Source organism: Cydia fagiglandana, chromosome Z (assembly GCF_963556715.1).
Source record: "Cydia fagiglandana chromosome Z, ilCydFagi1.1, whole genome shotgun sequence".
NCBI classification, from domain to species: Eukaryota; Metazoa; Arthropoda; class Insecta; order Lepidoptera; family Tortricidae; genus Cydia; species Cydia fagiglandana.
This window is the reverse complement of record NC_085959.1, coordinates 24450693-24462142: the sequence shown is the minus strand read 5'-3', so window position 1 is coordinate 24462142 and position 11450 is coordinate 24450693.

The following is an 11450-nucleotide window of genomic DNA, read 5'->3' as shown; positions in this document are numbered from 1 at the left end:
GCTAAATTACGTAAATCAGCCCGTAGTGCCGATACAGAGCAGCAATATCGTTTAGACTCAAATAAGGTGGCCCGAACTTTTGACAATGTCGCTGTCTATGATGAGACACCATGGCCGCCATGAGACAAAAGGTCAGAAAACTGGCCAGAAACAAGTAACTTTGGTTTCGTTGTAGCATTTTTTATCATTATATCATTATATCCTGCTGAGTCCCCCTTGTCATTATTCATTATTGCAGTTTTGAATTTGGAACCTTCTTCTATTCCATTTTAATTTAAAGTTCAATAATTTGGATTTAATCCTTTATAAAGGCCTCAGGGACTCAGGACCCTTGAGAGGATATAATATAAAAAGGAGCGAAAGATATTGCATATTCATTTTGTATTTATATCAAACGATACAGTCTTAAAACTACATTTATTTATGAAATTTTTGGCTGTAATTGCTAATCAGACAGATTTTCATTACCTACTTGGCAATTTCTTAACAGTCACCTAATCTGTCGCCGAAGGCAATAAACCCGATATTATGTGCCGACGGTACGTTTACACATCGACTGGATAAATGGTCTAACTTAATCAACGCCTAGAAAGCGTCGCAAGTATTTGTTATCACAGATTCTACTCGATAGCAAATAGAAATTTATTGACTTCTAAAGAAATTCAATTTGACAATAAAGTAACAAAAAATTTAAAGTTAACGTAGTTATTTTAATATTAATGCATCAAAATTTAGATTATGAAAAAATATATACTAATCTAAGAAATAAGTGCCAATATTTCAAGACCTAAACGAAATCTGTTGTTTCCGCGGCGCCATATGATTATTACTAATTTAAAATGACACGTCCATTATTTTTTTCTATAATAAAGGAGGGTAGCTGGACGTATTTATGGCAGAATTATTTTGTTAGGTAATAAAGTGAACCTGATAGATTTTTTTAAAGTTACTTGTATCACGGGTTACAATGCCCTATACCTAAGGGTTTTGACGCCTAAGGTTTCGTTGCGATGACTGAGTTTCACCGTTCCCTCATCCGGTTGTGGACTCGATGTAATAAGTGCACAAGTGTCTGTCTGCTGAACCACCTGAATCTTTTCTGAACAAGAAAATCCATGTTTCTGGTTAAAGATATTCATTTTATCTACTCGAAAAAAACTGAGTAGTTTAAAATGCATACAAGTTAAAAATTATGACAATGCGTGAGCGTCTACAATACATAGATAGTGGTAGAAACAAAAAGAAATAAAACAAACAAAGTTATTAGTAAAAATAATGTAATTGAGAGTTAGTACCTACTTATCTATTTAATTTGTTTGGCTACGGAACCCTAAAAGTTTTATTTAAGTCTAATGATTGTAAGCCTGGTGGCCTTTATTAAGTAGCTCTTTCTGGGAACAGTGCAAGTAACAAAAGGTTCTGAAGGTGGAACTTATTTTTTAAAAGGCGTTTCGTTGTATTTAACGATAGTAATGAAGTGTATCGTGACCTTACGATAAATACTCGCTTTGTATTGTTTGACGATCGATATATAAGTAGATTAACTCGTCTTGATACCCTTAACTTTAAAAATATTAAGTATACTTTACCAAAACTAAATTAGGTAGTTTGTATTTAACATTCGGAAGTTGGTTCAATATAACTTTTTCTAATTATTACAATAACAATGTCATACAAATGACCGAATTTTGATTCTGGAATACATTTCCTTGTATAACGAACGCGTTTTTTTGTAACAACACAGACGGTTTTCTCATTTAAGCTGGCAGAATCGACTTGTAAATTACGATTTTGAATGACAATGTATTTAATAGCGCTTATATGGATTTAGTTGTAACATTTGACGATTAGTATTTTCCTGGCTACCTCGTGGTTCACTTTTGGAAGCGTATGTTTGTGGTCCATAGTGAAACTGCCCCTGTAAAAGTAAATACTGTCTAAAATGTGAGTTATTAGTTACTTATTAGGTATACATTTTATGGTAATTCATGTTGCGATTATTGTTTGGTAGATCGTTTAGAAGAATAAAGGATACTTATGTATTATTTTTTTACTAACACTTCTTTTGGACATAACATAATTACGGGTAATCGATCGTTAAACTTATTATCGTAAAACCAGCACTGGTGACATCGTTAGTGTGTTAAGTTAATATGTAAAATAAATAAATTCGTTGTATCATGTAATTATTTTCTGTATCAATAAAAGTTTATTCGACAATTCTGGATTAGGAAGCGTCCCCAGTTTGTGGCGTCCAGTACCTACTGTGAAGCGGTCTAGTATTTTTTTGCGTTTTAATAAAAATTATTTAAGAGTTTACTGAGATTCTGGTCACGACCCTCAATACTGAGGATTACGACGCAAGGAGGAGATTCTGGTACTGGTGGTAATTAAGTAGCTGTGCTAAGAAAAAAGTGGCAAATACGGCAAGACAAAACTGCTAAATAAGGGCAGAAGGGGACAATGACGCCGCGTCGAAAAATTGCCCAAGTTGATATATAAATATCATAACTACACTAGTATCAAAATGTGTAAGCCGCCAACGGCACTCGAATTGCAAGTCATTCACTTTACCGTACCTACTACCTAAATACGCGGTATCATATCACTACTCTCACAGTCGCAGTTCATTCTTGCTACATTTTGCAGATTAAGTAACTATATTAACTTAATTTAAAATACTTTTTACTATCAGTTTCAAATAAGTGCCATATAAATCGAGTAATAATGTTAAAGAACAATGTATTTGGTATGAATAACGAAAATGAGTAGAGTAGATGTAACTTCTCGCTGGAAAATAATGCAGTCTAGCGTTCCAAAAGACAAGGATGATGATTTGCAATTGACAAACAAAATCGTTAATTTCGTCAAGGACAAAGGTAGTTAAATAGTTATTTAGAATTTTATTTTGATATGCGTTTGCTATTGTAGGACACAAAATGTTCGTTATTTAATTTATTTCAAATATATACTCTCATTCAATACGTCACACGGTAAGTGGAATAAAAAGGGAATAAACGATCAACGTATATTAAGAAATTAAAATTATTTCATAAATTAAACTGTATAATTACCTATTAAGTCGCCATGAAAATCGAGGCAAGATGTCCATACAAATCTGCCCATCCTCCTTTGAAGTTAAGTGCCATTATTTACTACGACCAACTACAACAACGTTTTAAATTTTTTCTGTGAATGAATTTGCCTCTGGCTCACAACGTCCAGACCTGGTAAGGGTATTGAGGGTGCACCGCCTAATATCGTTGTTCTAGTGCGAAATCGATGACATACGTGAAATATTCGAAAATAAGTGGATTGGCAGATTTACAGAGACCTTGTGGTCTCCCGTTCGCTTGATCTCACATCAACATCACTTGATTTTTTTCTTTTGGAGGTCGGTAAAGCAATTAGTTTTTAAAAAAAAGTCAAGAACACATAAATAAATTTAATAAAATCTAGCGTCGTGTTCGGCAAAACCCTTTACATTTCAAATGACTTATGACAGACTAGCTGTTGCCCGCGACTTCGTCCGCGTGGAATCTTATGTTCAACATTTTACATCTTTAGTACCTATAATTTTCATATCCAAGCATTGTTGAAATTACTTTTCTTTTTTAGCAAGTTGTATGAAGTTTTAAGTCAAGTGGATTTTGATGTTGGTTGCTAAATTACTTTAATAGGTACCTATGCACTTATACAAAAATTCAAGTTCCGCACTCACAAAATATCTAATCTCCATACAAACTTTCAATCCCTTCTCACCACCTTGGGGGATGAATTTTCAAAAATGCTAAAATTCGTTTTCATGTTTTTTAATTTAATACCTTTTTTTGCAAAAAATTCAAGTTCCTAGGTTAAAATTAAATTTACACCCCAAGCCGAACTTTCATCCCCTTTTTAACCCCCTTAGGGGTTGAATTTCTCAAAATCGCTTCTTATCTCTTGTACACTTTATAAATGTAATCTGGCGGCTTAGCACGGTGGCCTTTTTATCGCTTGTCACCATGCCTGTCACGTTCTAACAAGTATGTAAGTGCAAAAGGGACGCGCATAGTGATAGTCGATAAAAATGGAGCCGTGCTGCGCCCGCTGGTGTGCAAATTTCAACTTTCTATCTTTTGTAGTTTCGGCTCTGCGTTGATGAATCAGTCAGTCAGTCAGTCAGTCAGGACACTTGCATTTATATATATAGATAGATTGGACCTAGGGAGCCGACTCATTGTGCCAAGCGCGATCTCCTGAGACAAAAGTGCATACTCACTGCAAATTCAGTCTACTTTAAAATCGCCTTAAGAAGATACTATCAAAAACTAGTATTTTAGGCTTATAATCGTCCAAATCTAAAAGAAAACCGAATTTTTCGTGGTTTTTGACTCCGCATAAAAAAACAGGTTATGTGCTGTAGCACGTAAAGTGTAAATATTTTGTAATAATATTATTATTTTACTCGAAATATGGATGAGTATACTAATTCGAAAGTTACGTTGGAAAAGTTAAAACTTAAAAGGTACCATTGACTATCACGATTGGGCATTTCAAATGCAAAATATACCTACTCGTATTCGAGTTTTTAGGGTTCCGTACCCAAAGGGTAAAACGGGACCCTATTACTAAGACTTCGCTGTCCGTCCGTCCGTCCGTCCGTCCGTCCGTCTGTCACCAGGCTGTATCTCACGAACTGTGATAGCTAGACAGTTGAAATTTTCACAGATGATGTATTTCTGTTGCCGCTATAACAAAAAATACTAAAAACAGAATAAAATAAAGATTTAAATGGGGCTCCCATACAACAAACGTGATTTTTGACCAAAGTTAAGCAACGTCGGGAGGGGTCAGTACTTGGATGGGTGACCGTTTTTTATTTTGGCTTTTATTTTGTTTTTTTTTTGCATTATGGTACGGAACCCTTCGTGCGCGAGTCCGACTCGCAATTGCCCGGTTTTTTAAATTCCTATTCATGATTAATTGAGAAGGTGTAAAATGTGTGCCAAATATGTACAGGAGATGCAATCCTACATATAATCTGTTTTATGATCATTACATTTTGTTAGATAACATTTTTTATCAATGTGCATCCCACGTTCTGCCATACCGTTGGACTATGCATATCTTGGACTTGAGTTAGTAAATGATTTTAAAACCCCATTCACTTGCAAACTGCTGGCATTGAAATGAATGAAATGGAACGTGATCTGCTACTATTTCCAATGGTATACCAAAACAACTGATTACAACTGTTAAAACATTAATTTAAAATTGTGTAGATTTATATGCATATTAAAGAATATGCGTTTTCATATTAGTACATATATTAATTATGCTTAATAATAGTAAGTTACTTAAACCGCCGAAATTGTGGTGGGCAAACTTGACATGGGTATATCCTTTTATTGATAATATTTAATTAGGAAACACGTCATTTCAATGATGACTGAATGACTGAATGATGAATCAATTAGATGATGTTAATCGATTCAACTTTCTGTGAAGAATTCCAACGTTTAATAACCCTATTACTAAGACTTCGCTGTCCGTCCGTCCGTCCGTCCGTCTGTCACCAGGCTGTATCTCACGAACCGTCACCGTGACAGTTGAAATTTTCACAGATGATGTATTTCTGTTGCCGTTATAACAACAAATACTAAAAACAGAATAAAATAAAGATTTAAATGGGGCTCCCATACAACAAACGTGATTTTTGACCAAAGTTAAGCAACGTCGGGAGTGGTCAGTACTTGGATGGGTGACCGTTTTTTTTTGCTTTTTTTTGTTTTTTTTTGCATTATGGTACGGAACCCTTCGTGCGCGAGTCCGACTCGCACTTGCCCGGTTTTTTTAAATAATCGCGATTATTTAGCAGTGACGCTAGTGTGCACGTTGATGGGCTCTTAATGTATGGTCATATGTCGTCCTTTTTGAGGAATAAGAGGCTCTTGAACTCTAAATAATGTGCATGTCCATAACACAACATTAATCCTACTAAAACAGAAAAACGAATGGTCCTAGATTAACACCCCCTGCTAACGGACTATAAAAAGTCAATTCGGAATTCATTTTACAATTTTTATACTGGGCTACTCACTAATGCGTTGAAAATTACAATGAATGATTAATCCAAATTACTGAGTTACAATGACGTGGTGTAATTTCAAAATTCCTCATGAGTCACCAAATTGCAGTGAAATCGGATAAATGTTCTCTCTGAAACTAGCGACCCGGTGCGACATACTGCGGGGGCTGTTTTTACACGTCCCTAAACAGCACTTCAGCAAGTGTTTCCGGATCATAAGGGTCCCCGGGTCCTACACCAGGTCCGTAGAATATTTAATCCTACACCAGAATATTTTTGTTTTTTGAGGCTATAATTAACGGCATGCTCTCTGGCAGACGACTTTGCGTCATAATTATAGGTACATAGTAAATAGGGATGTTATTAAAAAAATTGCTAAATAAATCTTATAAATGTATATCGAAACTCCATTTTTGTTATTGTCTCTTAAGGAATACACGATAATAGACGTGATGAATTACAATAAAAGAATAATAATAGAATAACCGGTTAAACCTGGAGGCCATGGTTACCAGTACAATTTGACACTAGGCTAACGGTTTAACCGCTTAACCCCGGGTTAGTGGGATGGTGCAAGTGGGCCTAAGTGTCTTCTGACACATAATTAGAAAAAAACATGTTGTAAATCACTGCGTATGCTCGTTTGCCTCTCCTATAACTTGAAAAAAGAGATTTGTTTACCCCTGCTGAATCATTTCGAATAATTATCGAACATATACGTCATTGCGGGGATCCGACTCATATTTGGCTATTGGTATAATTATAGAAGTGGACACTTTTATTAAACTTACATTGCATCTAAGATAGTAACTTTAAATACCTACTTAAAATAAAAACAATTATTAATTAGTAATGACGCAATATTAATCATTTTAAACCCAAAACCGTATTTGATGAAACTATTTTTTATACATAAGTTCGTTCACTTACTCCCTTAATAGGTCTGTCTGTCTGTCTGTCTGTCCGTCTGTTTGTCTGTCTGTCACCAGGCTGTACCTCATGAACCGTGATACCTAGACAGTTTAATTCAGTCAGTGAAATTTTCACAGATGATGTATTTCTGTTACCGCTATAACAAGAAATACTAAAAACTGATTAAAATAAATATTTAAGTGGCCCTCTCATACAACAAACGGGATTTTTATCCCTTCGTGCGCGAGTTCGACTCGCACTTAGCTGGCTTTTTTATCTTAAACTTAAACTCTTTTTGTCACTATCAGAAAAATAAAATCCTAAGAAAATTTTCGATCCACCCTACTATAAACAAATTTAATCTACCGGATTAACTACTAGTTACACCAGCGTTGCGGACTGGCACATGACATACATCAGTGTGATGTGCAACTTTACCTAAGTATTTAAAGGTACCACATTCTAAGTTATGTAAATTGTAATTTACATAAACATTTTGCCGCACAATGTGTTTGTACACGAAACATTCTGCAATTCGAATTGGTACTGTTCAGTGTTCTCACCATACCATTACCTCTATAGGTAGTTATATCTATACCTGTACGTCTAAAACCGTAAGATAATTAAACATAGTTTCAAAGTAACTTAATTTAATTACAATTAAATCAGGTTTCAATAATGGATCATTTGACAAAGTATTTATTATACAATCGGACACCAAAATCAAATGACAAAATGGATTATGAAGCGATAAAGGCGCAGCAAAAAGGGAATCAAGAAAAGGGAAATATTGATAAAAGACTACTTTTGCTATCGCCGGATCTTGGGAGAAAGGATGAAGGTATGACATAGTTAAGCAAATAGTTGATAATATTCGCGGCCAAGTCGTTGTTTTAGGGTAGAATAGAACTTTATTTTTCATATTTTTTTTAGATCAGCGGGATAGTTGGAAACGGACATCCGGTAGTTTCAAGGTTCCGTACCTCAAAAGGAAAAAAAAGAACCCTTATAGGATCTCGTGCGTCTATCTGACCATTCCCCTCCCCTCATTTATCTCCGAAACTACTGGGTCTAAAGTTTTGAAAACAAAATACAAATTATAGTTATTTACTTATAGATGACAGGAACACCTATTAGAAATTGCCGTCAAGCGTTAGTCATGAGAATGGTCATGTTTTGGCTATTTTCTTAAATTACTTCTAACCTAAATATGTATAGGTATTAAAATAATAAAACGATATATTTTGAATTCTCAAAACGAGCTCTTTCATTTGATATACCTATAACACAATATAGTTTGAAAAACTTTATTTTTTAACTTTCTTATTTACCCCCAAAAGTGGCCCCCATGTTTATAATTCATTTGTTTACGTTACATGTCCATTTCTAGGTCACTAATTTACATATGTGTACCAAATTTCAACTTAATTAGTCCAGTAGTGTTCAAGAAAATAGGACAGACATATAGATAGACAGACAGAAAGATGCACGAGTGATCCTATAAGAGTACGGAACCCTAAAAAAATTACATAAGCCACCCTAAAAAATAACCTGCTAATATTTAATTTATCTGCGTGATTTATACACCCATGGCTAATTGCCGCTTTATAGTACCTACTAAAAATAGTACTAACTAGCTAGCAATGTAGCGTACGGATGGACAGAAAAACAGAAAGACGAAAATGACCAAACTATAAGTACCTAACAATATTAAAGCCCTAAACCCTACCGCTTTAATGTGAAATGATTACCCATTTTTTCGTATTGTTTGCTATCCTATAAAAGTAAATGACACCTAACTAATAATTGCTAACCCAAAAATAGTAAATGAGCACCAATATTAAAACACTATTTTAATGTAAAATTATATAAATATTGCATCCTATTAAAGCAAATAACTCCAAATTAATGGTATCGTCTTGGGTCGTCCCGTTCGTTTTTCGTCAAGTTCTTAAATTAGTCTATTCTGTTTTCGTCACCCATTCTACATTCGTCACAATCGTCGGCGGCTTTCAATTTGGAATGAGTGACTAAAGCAGAATAGGACTAATTTAAGAACTTGACGAAAAACGAATGGGACGACCCAAGACGAAACCATCATTGTTAACCCAGAAATAGTAACCACAAAAATTTTACCACATTTTTTATTAAAAATGTCATGCAAACATTTTACTTCTCGTCGTCCTATTAAATAAATTAATCCACTTTGTCACCTTTTTCTAGTAGCACTTCGTTTCTGTAAGGGTCGTAGTTCTAACTTAACCTAACCCACTTTTCTAGTAGCATTTCGTTTCTGTAAGGGTCGCAGTTTTAACCTAACCTACATTTCTGATAGCAGTTCAATTCTGTGAAGACTGCAGTTCTAACCTAACTTAACTTACTTTTCTAGTAGCATTTATTTTCTGTATGTGCCGCAATTCTAACCTAACCCACTTTCCTAGTAGTATTTTGTCTCCGTAAGGGTTGCTGTTCTAACATAACCTAACCTGCTCTATAGCGTTTCGTTTCTGTGAGGATCGCAGTTCTAACCTAATCTAACCCACTTTTCTAGTAGCATTTTGTTTCTGTAACGATCGCAGTTCTGTGAGGGTCGCGCGTGAGTGCGTGACTGAATTGAGGATTGGGCGACGCGGCGCCTGCGGAGCCAGTAATTTTACCAAAATTTTACTTTATATGGCAATATGGTTTAATCAGATGGGAATTTCGCATTCATTTGCTCTTCAAGGTTTGGTGATGATGAATTGTATTTGGTGATCATTAATTATAATAGGTGTTTGAATACAATTTGAGATGCAGTAGTGATTATAACAGCTGGTACTTGCTGATAAACAAGACCAAGTGCGGGTAGTTCGAAAAACTCGCGCAGCTAGAAGATGTTGATGTCAACTTTAGCCAGTCTTCTCTAAGACCATGGGGACAACGCCGTCCTCGAAACGTCGGAGGTAAATCTTAAAACTTTTAAGTCCCGTTGTGCAATTTATAATCACCACCAGAGCTCTTGAAATAAACAACATCCAAATTTGACAATTTCGCATCCGCACCTCCTCATTTGACCGGTAACGTCAGTCTTAAAATCGAATCAACCACTTTTCTCGAAATTGTTTGTGGCCCCTTTATTATTATCACATGGGTAGGTAGTAAGTGCAATATATGTATATCTTAATTATCGATATCAACATATACTCGTGACTATTTTTTTTTTTGCTATTCCTGGTATCATTTTTCTGTCAATCTCATGTCAATTTAGTTCGCTAGATTCTGGAGGTGACCTTAAGTACACGTACGGTATCGCAGCACGAAGGGTGATAATTGCCTCAAACTCGAGGCAATTATCGCCTTTGTTTACGGTGCACGGTGTATACTGATAATGACGTGCCAGTTATGGTATTGCTACAAGGAAAATCGCTAGATACAACAAATCATGTGTAAATATTTTAAATTTGCATGGAACCTTTCAATATACAAAAAGCATGACAAACAATAGTTATACCAGGCAGAATGGAATAGTAGTTACAACCCAGAGTTTTACAGCCATATATCACGGCAAACAAAAGTAAACGTTCTCTTATTTGAACTAAAGCTTTTTTATCCTTATTGTACAATGTGTAGGTGTAAAATATATCACTGTCCAAAAAGAGACAGACAGACTACACGAACAGTCTTTTAAACATCGAAAACTTAATATCGAAAGAAGCATTTAAGTTATTTATTGGTGGTTAGCTATATACTTTACATAAGTACATATATAAAAACCGAGCCCTGTAGACCGGTGTTGCCTTTGAGCCATCTATGATGTCAGTTTATATGGTGGCCCATCTTGCATCATCTACCGGAAATCACATTGGATACCATTTTATTAGGCAGGCACCCAGTTTTTCATCCGGTAGCCCAGTTAGTATGATCTAACCATAGGGTGGTTTCAGATACAGCATCTAATTAAATAGCCGCAATGGGTTGGCTTCGGCGTCATAAGTGAGCTTATAGGTATTACATGTATATGTTGATTTTCTCAAAAATAGCAGTATCAATTTCGTTAAATTAGTGACCTGAAAACGACCTACCAGACGAAAAAAGGATACAATCAGTCGAAATAAGCGGTACATAAGGACTGTTGAATATTTACTAAGCGGACACTCATTGACGTACAGCTCACAAAGATATCATTATCAATCCCTTATTCATCAATTGCTACATATTTGTTCCCTAATAGTATCTTTTTCCCGGTGGAGCGAATTAATTAGGGACATTGCAAGTTAGTCCTGCACTTTCACAATGCATCGGCAAGTACTTACTCACTGCAAAAAATCGTAAATAAGTACAAATTCTCCAAGTCAAACGTGAACCGAATAAGTAATTCAAACATTTGGAGAGCATCATAACCTCGAAGATTTTACAAAATCCCGACACAGAAGCGGCCCGGTCAATCCAGAAACTGAAGTATTGTCATGCGGTTGTTAATTAAAAAAAT